We start from the raw sequence: 10216 nt of genomic DNA, 5'->3' as shown, positions 1-10216 counted from the left end.
AAGTTATAAATTATTCGATTTTTGAGTGAGTCAAAGAAAATGTGTCCATCATTAATGAAGGAAAACTTCTAGAGTACGAAATAGTGAAGGAGAAAAAACATTGACTGGACACTTTGGTCAAAAACTACCCCATCATCTAACTTGTGAGTTCTTTTTGATTTATCATTAAAAACAAAATAAAAAGACATTTAAATTTATGTTCATGCTTCAGCTCTTCTTCAAAAAGGTTGCTGAGGTTTTTGTCTCTTTTTACAGAGCAGTTTAAAAATTCAAAGCCACATTTCGCTTCAGTAATGAAATGGGGTTTGCAGAACTAGCAGCAGCTCAGGCACATTGCTGATCCCTGACAGGACAGTTTAGAAACTGTTCAAATCAGCCGCAGTGGTTTGATCAAATTTACATGCACTTCATTAATGTGCATTCATTGAACCAGCGGCCTAGTCAAAGCTCAGACCTCAATCCCACATAGAATTTACATCAGGACTTGAAAGTTGCTGTTCAGAGCCAATCCGGAGATGTGCAAACCTGACAGAGACTGTGATTGTGGCCAAAGGTGCATCTAGTTACTGACATGAAAGGAACGGATATCTTAAGCAATCATTAATTTTATATTTTAATCTAATTTCCCTTTTTGTAGGAATCAGTTTTACGTTGACAATGATTTTATTTTTGTATTTTTTTTCTGTCAGTTTGTCATTTTCATGCATGCCCTAAATTTAAACAAAAGTATTGTTAAGACACTTAATAATACCTTAAGCAAATCAAACAACTCTTGATTGATAAGTTTTCCAAATTTATTGCAAAGGCACATCAACCTTCACAACGGTGATATGTTATTCCTCTGCAGAAGTTTATTTACGGGCTTTGAAATCTAAAACTAGTTCACGGACACATCCTGTTGTTGATTTTGGATGCCTATGAAAAAGAAGCCGTGTCCACCGCTATAACAGTATGGCCAGAGATGAGAGAGCGCACGTCAAGGTTGTCTCTAGTGTACAATTACAAGACCACAGGGCCTCTTCTGCTGTGGCAGATCAGAGGAGGTGACCCGATAGACCCGCAAATTGACACTAAGCATCAAACGTCTCCCAAAAATATTTAAATGAGGGTTTAATTAACAGACTAATGCATGAAACTGAATGTAACAGCCATGAAATAAGATGTCGACCAGGAAAAGGAGCAGATTTACTCGTAAATAAGAAAAACTAAGATATGGACAGTTGCATCAGACGAAAGATTGAACACCAAAGCAGATCACATAAATCCATGTAGAGCCCTTGAGATAAAATGTGTCTGATTTAGTAAACACACCGAGTATGTTTTCAAGGCATCCCACAGCCATTACTGAACAGATGAAGCTGGATTTTTCTCTCTTTTTTTTTCCCCTCTCTCTTTTCTTTTTTTGTTACTTCACTGCAAGCAGTGTGTGAAAATGATGAAACTCTGGGGGCTTTGTCTGGGCTGGCATGACAGATGACTCTGTCGTGAAAATAGGGCATTGTCCCGCGCTATCATTTATTATGAGTGCTGGCCAGGTTTGATGGAGGGAGTCAGGCAGGCGGGAGCACAGATCATTCATCCGGAATGAGGAGGTGTTTGTCGGTGGAGGTCTGCGCCTTCACCGGTGGAAGAGGCCTTCCAACAGTGTGAAGATGGCCCGTTTTCAAAAGACTGCGGCTTACCCAGGTCGACGGTGAGGAGAACACCAACCAAGGACTCACCATGGAAAACCTTGTTGAATACAGCCTCTAACGTAAAGAAAAGCTCAGCGTTTCAATATGAATACATGTGTAATAATGGAATGTCTCCACTTGTCGTTGCAGACCAAAACGGTTCCCAAACTTAACTTTTCTTCTTCATCTTTTTCTCTCTTTGCTATTTGGACCAGCATGTGGAAATCGGTGAGGTGGGGCTCAGATTTATAGTTGGTTGAACTGATCTGCCTCGGGGAAATGTTAGCTAACCGAATGAGTGAAACAGGGTAAAGGACTCTATCTTGGTGTCACCTGGAGCTTCGCTTTGCTAATATATCCAGCTATCTTTTAACATACCTCAGAGGAAGAATGTGTTTGGGAGTTTGCTCTGCTTATCATCAGTCAGATTTTCCACTGAAGGTACGGGCTGAGTATTTGCAAATTTTAGCAAGTAATCTTCCTGAGCTCACAGTAATGTTTCTGCACAAAAAGGGAAAAGAAAAAAAAAAAAAAAGCGGGAACATTTTTATTTTTTTAGCCAATTCATTACTTTATAATGCCACATGTGGCAAGGTGGAAATTTCTCGTTCAATAATCCAGTAATTCTTATATGCAGTGTTTTGTTAAATTATTTATACTCCTTGAACATTTTTTTTTGTTTTGGATTTTTATCAAATTATAACTGCAAGAAGCAATGCCTTTAGGCGATTTAATGTTATAAACCAACACAAAGTAGTGGGTTACTGTGAAATGGAAGGACAATACAATCTTTTAATTTTTTTATAACTCAAATGTACGTCCATCCTTTGCTGATTTCCTTTTACTGCTGCTACTGGCGCAGGTCTCTACAGATTTTGCGCATTAATTGTCTGATTTCTTTGCCCCTTGTCCAAAATAGGCTCAAATGGTCAGGGTGGGGACCATTTGGGGAGGAATTTTCAAGTTTTGTCACAGATTATTAGATTTGAGTATATTCAAACGTATGCTCAAACGTAAATATTTTCATCTGAACCAGGCAACAGAAGCTCAGGCTGGATCGTTGTCCTGCTGGAAGGTGAACCTGCAGGCCCAATCTCAAGACTTTTGCAGCCTCTCACAAAATTTTCTATCAATTAGCTCACTCTAACCATATTTTTCCTCTTCTTCACAGCATGATGCTGCCACCATCCTGTTTTACAGTGGAGATGTTGTGCAGTGTTAGTTTTCTGCCATGTATAATGTTCTGCATGTAGGCCCAAAAGTTCATTTTAAGTCATATCTGACCAGAGCACCTCTATCCAAAACTTCACTGTGCTCTGTTTGTGCTGGGCTGTTACAAAAAAAAATCCCTAATAAATACACTGAAGCTGTAAAGTAAAAAAAAAAAAAAAAATTAAACTTCAATAGATATTTATACTTTTGCAAATTGGGGTTTAGATTCATTGCTGCCGGATCAATGTGGAAACTTTCTGCCGTTTTATTTTTTATTTTTTTTCTTATTCGACAACCTCGGTGCGGCATGGTAACTCCAGAAAGAACTTTGAATACAGTTACAAACAAATAACCAGTAATGATGGCTCAACTGAACGAGGCAGCCAATTAACTGTAATTAACGCAATCAAAGTGCTCACAGAAAATAACGGTAATGATGTGGGAGTTGAGCAGTTCTACGTCAAAGTCTCTGATTGTGCACATGAGATCACGCACAGCCATTTATTTCTGTGCCTGTGGGAGTGTGTATCTGGAAAGGGAAAGCACTTTTCGGGGGGTTCTCCGACAACTTTTTTAATAAATGCCTTTTGGAGAACAGATTAGCAAGTGTGTTTTTACCTCATTCACCTGCATCCCTCTGCCAGGGTGGCTTGTTTACTTAAATTCAAACAATGGTGCAGTGAGCTTCTTTGTAACCGACTGGAGGTAATGGATAGTCGGAGTGATAGACTCTTATTAGCACGGCTTTTAAATAAACCTGTGAGTGCTGCACTCGACAAAAAGGATCCTTGTCAACAGAAAAAGCCGCCATTTAGCCAATTCGGCTTTATCACCTGCCATTTATGGAGAAACTCTGTGCGTAGTTCTTCATAGGAACTCCCTGATGATAGTGGCCTATTTCTGGAGAATATTGTTTCCTGCCAAAAGTGAAAAAAAAAAAAAAAAAGTTTTCAGAAACACAACAAAGTAGTGTTCTGTTCCTTAAACCTTTGTTTTTGTTTTAATATGCAGATTATTGAAGGAGTTTAAATGTTTAAAAGCTGGGTCTATCACACAAACCCAATATATTTAAAAATAACAGCAAGAGGACCAAATCAGCCAGAATTACAACTAATCCTTTATTATAGTTACAATTTTGATAGTTTTGACTTATGAATTTGAGTGCAGTTTAAAATTTTGACCATTTGTAAATGAGAGAAAATCCACAAAATCTTAAATTTGTTTACCTGGATTTTGTGTTTTGTAATATTTCTTCCGACAGCACAATACCTTTATTTATTCTTCCAACGACGTACCAAAACGCTCAATTTAAAGTCATTGCATGCTCCGTATATTTACATGGCTACTTGTAATGGGTTGTTTTCTATCACCACAAAAAAGATCAATATCACAGATATTCAGTTTTAGCTTAAGGTTTTTCCGCATCCATACATTTTAAAAGTAGATGAAGTTTTGCCAGAAATTAAAACCTTTACAGAGAGCTGTCTAACGCAGTCCAGGCCCGCCGTAGTTGAAACAGCGTCTCGTTCTCTCTGCAAAATAATTTTTCCTCATTTTTTTAGCTGCAGAATGCTTTCATCTGCCGAGCCCTACAGAACTTTGCTGATAACCCCATGCACGACTCATTAAGATTTCCTGAGAATAACAAACGCAGATAAGGCCATTTTCACTGGCGGATTATCTCAACGGTTTGTTCTCATGTGAAAGACGGCTCCCGTTGATTTCCTTTTTAAAAATCAAGAGGGTGAACAAGATAGCGGAAAGTGTCTGTCAGAAGAGAAAAAATAAAAAAAAGCTTTCATTCACCAGATGATTCAGTTCTACTCGTGTCCTTGAATAAAAGTAAAAAATCATCTGGTTCTAAATATCTTCTTTAAAGTTCCTGAATTTCAAAGGGACATTGTCACTTTGGTGTCAAATAACTAGAGATAATGTGTCAAGCAAGGCCTGAAAGGGCTTTGGGTTTAAATGGTTACAAAATATGCATTTCATAGCTGTAGACCGTCATTGGTGAATAAATGACATGATGATGTTTAAAAAAAAAAACATTTCTATATTTACCTTTATCCATTTTTTTTTGTTTGTTTTAATGTTGAAGGTTTTGTGTGGCTTTACACTTCAACTATTTTTCTGAAATCATCTGATGAGCCCATCTAGTAAATATCTTTTTTTTCCGTTTATGTGAGTTTAATTGAGTTGTTTTCCTGTTCATGACATTATTAATGTTTTTATGGATGATAGTTCCACCAGAAAATGATAATCAACAATCAAACAATCATGTACTTTTTTCCCCCAAAAAAGTCAGACTGGTTTTGAGTAAAGTTGTAACATTCAAGTGCAAAGTGCTTTTCGCCTCTTAAGAAGCCTGCTTTTACTCAAATTTTAATAATAATAATAATAATAATAATAATAATAATAATAATGATAAAAGCAAAATAAATTACATTTTGGCATTAGAATCAGTTTTATACCTCTAGTTTTGAACCCTGAAGAATTTTAAGATCTAAAATTTCCTATTTGCAGTTTTACTCATTTCCTTTCGCGTCATAACAACACGAAATCAGGGAACTTGGGTATAGACAAATATTAAATATATTAAACATGTTTCTGTAAAAATGTGCACTGCAGTATTTGATTATATTTTTAATAATCAGGAAATAAATCCAGCAACAACCTGACACAGCGCTTAAAAAACACTTTATCCTTTTCATCTACATATGGTACATTTGATCATTTGAAAATCTTCCTTAAAACACTATTTACTGTAGCTGAATTCTTACATGTGGGAGTTTTCATTGACTGAATTAAAATCTTGGGAAATTTGTGTTTTGGTGACTGGCTTCGTGTAATAAAGTGCCTGCAGATGCTTTTTACAAGCCAACAGACCATTGACAATGTTCTTATGCCAGATTAATTCATACATCAGTCATAAGAGACATAAACAAACAAAAAGATTCATCTTAAATTGACTTAAAAAGAGGCAAAAAAAAGAAAAGAAAAACATTGAAGCATATTAAGAAATCCATCATATTTATCAAAGACACTTAAATGACAATTTTAGATCCTGATAAAGATCAGATAACATAAAATATATTCACAATAAAACAAAATAATCTTAAAAAAAATCACTCTACTTGACTGACTAGAAGAATAGACAAGGATATTAAAGCAGCATCACCTAGGGGCCTCTGCCCCAGCACTTCCTGTTTAAACAGATGTATGACGTCACTGATTACATCACTGGGTCCTACCAAATGGATGGGGGTGTTTTCGTATTGCATTGTTTGTCTTCTTTAAAGTAACCTTTTGAGTTGCCCTGCATGAAATATTTTAACTATGTCAGATGGGTTTGTAAATTAGATTAATGATATTATTCCTACTTCTTTCTTCAGACTTTGTCGTTTGGTTTGACTTGTTCTCTCATGGTTGAAGTGCAGGCGCATTGCCAGTTTTGCATAAAATCAGTAAGATTTTGTCTACTTGAGATGGACGTCAGAAAAAAAAAAAAAAAAAAAAAAAACGATGTTAAACAATAAAATCCACCAGAAGAAATTGGAACCGGCTGCTGACGCTGCTTTCTTTACCCTCTGACGACACAAAATCTCAATTTTACAAGCAAACTCCATGTTTGCTTGTAAAATTACTTTATTTTTAAAGATTTTAATAGAAACTTCTGATGTGCCACCTTTCAGCTTTAGCGCAGAGAAACGCTTTCTCTAGGTTTGTCAAACATAAATCGGAGCGTTTCTGTAAATTGACTGAAAGTTAAAAAATTTTAGCGCTAATATTTCACCTGCTCATTTTTTCCACTCTTGCAGGGAACAGACCACTCAAGATAAACAATTTTTATTGATCACAACACCTCAGCATTCGGTAAAGTTCCAAAGGTGGGTGCATTTATTTAAAAAAAAAAAAAAAATCAGTCAGGCTGGAGCATTTATTCACAAAGATGCCAATGACTGAAGACTTTTGCACAGCGCTGAGGTTGTTGACGTTTAAAGGACAAATTGTCTAAAGCCGAGAAGCACTTTCTCAAAGGCAGCAAACTCTTCCTGAACTAATTATCCTTCCTCTCCAGACCATGTCCTGGAACAAGAGCGAGCAAAGGAGAAGCGCCCAGGGACAGAGAGTCACCGCTGAGCAGGTGGGGAGCTGCACATGTACAGAGAGCGCTTTGTCAAAAACTAATTATTTCCTCAAATTAACTCAAAACTTTGAGGAGATCCTAAACTGAACATTTTAATATGGGGAACCCAAGATAGATATCAGGCTTTTATCTGTTATGAAAATCAGCCTAATAACACCGTCAGTTTGCACTACGCCGACATGTCGCACTTAGGTCATGTGAAGCAATAAGAACTCGGACATAAAAGAATTGCACAGAAGGTCAAAGTGCAATTAAAATCAATTTACCTTGACAGGAAGCAATTTAGACATGTGGGTTGATAAATGAGTACTGACTGATTAGGGTAATTAACTCAATATGTTAATTTCCAGTTATCTTTCGGTAGGTTTAAGGAATCAGTGGCTCCCCTGAGCGCCGCTGTGGGCACCGGCTGCTCACCTCAGTGTCCAGAGACAGTTTATAAACCACAGAGGTGTGCGCGCATTTCGCTAAAAATATACTCATTTAAATGACACATTCTTCAGCCCTCAGCAGCCTTTAGGAGTGACAGAGAGTTTCAACAAACTTAACAATCCTGCAGAGGAGGAAGGGTTATTCTCAGGTCCTCATGAAGCAGATTGTTAAGGTGCATTGGAAAGTGCCATACCTATATTTCTATCTTGCACAAAACATTTTAAAGTGCCAATCAAACACTGCTGGATAATGATCATCCCAGGCTGTCAGGGAATCACTTATTACTCTGTCTGTTCTGTCTGAGACCTTTTTTTTTAATTTTTTTTTTCTAATATGGTGCTTCAAGATGCCACCGTGAACAGCCATCACCACACATTAACAAACCGAATTGTTCTTGTTCTTCATTGCAGATGAGTTTAAAAGCCACACGCTGTATGGCGTTGATATTTCACTCGATAGTGTCTACCTTTTGCAAAGGTTTAACAAGCTAAAACAAGCTGGGAGAAGGACTAAAAAAAGCAAGACGACAGCCTGCAGGGCAGCTTCAGGAGCGATGGGAGTCCATTACAGCTTCTCCAACTCTCTAACAGGTAACACTGCCAGCCATATGTCAGGTGCTGGTGAATCCACATTTTTTGTCTGGATACCCTAATTATAAAATCTCTTCTGGCATGAGGGCCACATGCTATTGGCCATGTGTTGCTGGAGCTGCACGGATATATAGATGCACCATGACAAAGGAATGCTTAGCTGCCACAGAGGCTTGAAAAGCACAAGTCCTGGAGCTACAGCGGCTAGCTGACATTTCAGCATGATACACTTTGGCATATAGCAAACCTTCAGTGGTCAGTGGCCCAATAATGATACATACCTGCACACATAGCTGCTGGAAATCCTAAGCCTCAATTTATTGGATTTTTTTTTATCTGCTCTGGATCAGGCTCAAACCCTTCATTTTGAAAGTCTATCCTTCCTGCCTGCTCCGAATGTGTGAGGGTTGTGATTGATCGATTTTGAAGGTGTGTGTGTGTGTGTGTGGGGGGGGGGTGCTAAAAGCAGCCCTGTGTGAGCATAAACACTTCTAAGAGCAAATAGATACCAAGAAAATGTCACAATCCAAAAATAAAGAAACAGTGCTGTTTTTTTTTTTATACCGCCATAGGTTTTGGTTGCTTAGATGCAACTGTATCTGCGTTTATGTTTTATACATTACTTTTATTTTGTTTTGCTTCACTATGATGAATTGTCATTAAATTTGTATAAGTCTCTGTGGAGAAGATGCCAGTGATGCTACTAACCCCAGAACGCTTCACCTTCTGTCACTATCTGGCCCTAATAAATTACTTCTGTAAAACAAATAAATAAAAAATGTTTTTGTCGTTTAACATTGTGAAATTAACTCATTTGTTATAAATCACTGTGTTACTCTGAGGAACAATCTGTCATCAACGTGAAATTTGCTTTTACTGTGAAATACCTCCAGTAATAAAGACATCTTGATTTGCACTTGGTCTTGGTGCTGTTTAGAGGATACATGTCAGTTTAGGCTAGCTAGCTTAAGCTAACCTGAATATTTACAACCCTCCTGTTGATACACTAACATTACTTACCTACTGTCTTTCCACCACTTTGAAAAGCTTTTCTTCATCCCTCCAACATCTTTATCCCTCCCCCCTCTTCCTTATTCTGTTTTGCGCCCCGGAGTTTTTTTTTTTTCTGCCTGCCCTGATGTCGAGTGCACTACCATTCAAATTTAAAAGAAAAGAAAAAGGGCGCGGGCCCAAGCTACCTGTGTATGTATGTGTGGGGAGGTGCAGCACACAAGAGGGGTGGTGAAGGAGCAGGGGAGGGGGGGAGAAGTAGGGGGCGTCTAATCAGTGCCGTTCCTCTATTTACTGATCATTTCATGCTCAAACAGCTGTTAAATGCAGAAAATGACGACTAGAATAAAATTTCCCCACGTCGTTTTGGCGCCCCCTCTAGTGCAGCGCCCCTACGCGTCGCATACAGTGCATACCCACTTTTTTTTGCGCCACTGCTAACACACACAATTGTGCTTCATTTGTCTCTCTGTTTATTTATTTATTTTGTTTTGCTGGTGAAAGTTGAGCGTATGCAGGCGAGGAAAAGTGAGGGATTTTATTCAAACGAGGCAATCAAGCAGAATTTCTGTCGGATCCTGATTTCGGTCGGAGTTGAACGGAGACGCACGAACACTTGCACAATGTGCTCAGGGCTAATAAACACGGCCTGCACAAACGTTCCAGCGGTCAGACTGGTGTGAATGACGTGTCTGAACACTCTGTCAGCCCGATTTAACAAATATTATTCCTGTAAAACCTTTTAGATTTATATGTTTATAACCGCTCTAACCAGCCCTTCGAGCACCGTCTGCGTTAAACAAACCCACAAGTAGTGAGGGCTTTACAAATCCCATGACAACTTGATACTTTCCTCAGCATAAATGCAATTAACCTTAGGCAGTGTTGAAGAAGTACTATCTGTGGAAAAAGACAGAGGATGAAAAACATTTAAACAATAACATAGTTCTAAAAATCCTTTATATTTTTTGTGTATCGACGTTGAAATTGTTATTCACAGATGTGAAAAATGTAATTCATGCAAAGATCAAGTATGTCTTCCATATGCTGCACAGTGAGCCAGTAAGACAAAATTTCTGCATAAAAAAAAAAATGTTTTGCTTTTTATTGGTCCTGTTAGGCTTTTCAAATAATCTCTGAGAAATTTAAAC

The 10216-nt window shown here is 37.9% G+C and overlaps 1 long non-coding RNA gene across 2 annotated transcripts; it reads right to left on the bottom strand.

Moving 5' to 3' along the window:
- Window positions 1–772: 772 nt before the first annotated feature.
- Window positions 773–9184, bottom strand: LOC107837261 (uncharacterized). 2 transcript variants are annotated; one of them, XR_001663277.1, is made up of 4 exons: window positions 9075–9184; window positions 2052–2174; window positions 1848–1959; window positions 773–1748 (listed from the first exon to the last, which is right to left on the bottom strand). It is a non-coding gene; the product is annotated as an uncharacterized LOC107837261 (long non-coding RNA). The 2 variants fall into 2 exon arrangements; XR_001663276.1 differs by having other exon boundaries at window positions 1848–2174.
- Window positions 9185–10216: the final 1032 nt, after the last annotated feature.

The sequence above is a fragment of the Poecilia formosa genome, unplaced genomic scaffold (assembly GCF_000485575.1).
Source record: "Poecilia formosa unplaced genomic scaffold, Poecilia_formosa-5.1.2 Scaffold128, whole genome shotgun sequence".
NCBI classification, from domain to species: domain Eukaryota; kingdom Metazoa; phylum Chordata; class Actinopteri; order Cyprinodontiformes; family Poeciliidae; genus Poecilia; species Poecilia formosa.
Note: the sequence above shows the minus strand (reverse complement) of the source record. Positions and strands in the feature narration are given on the sequence as shown.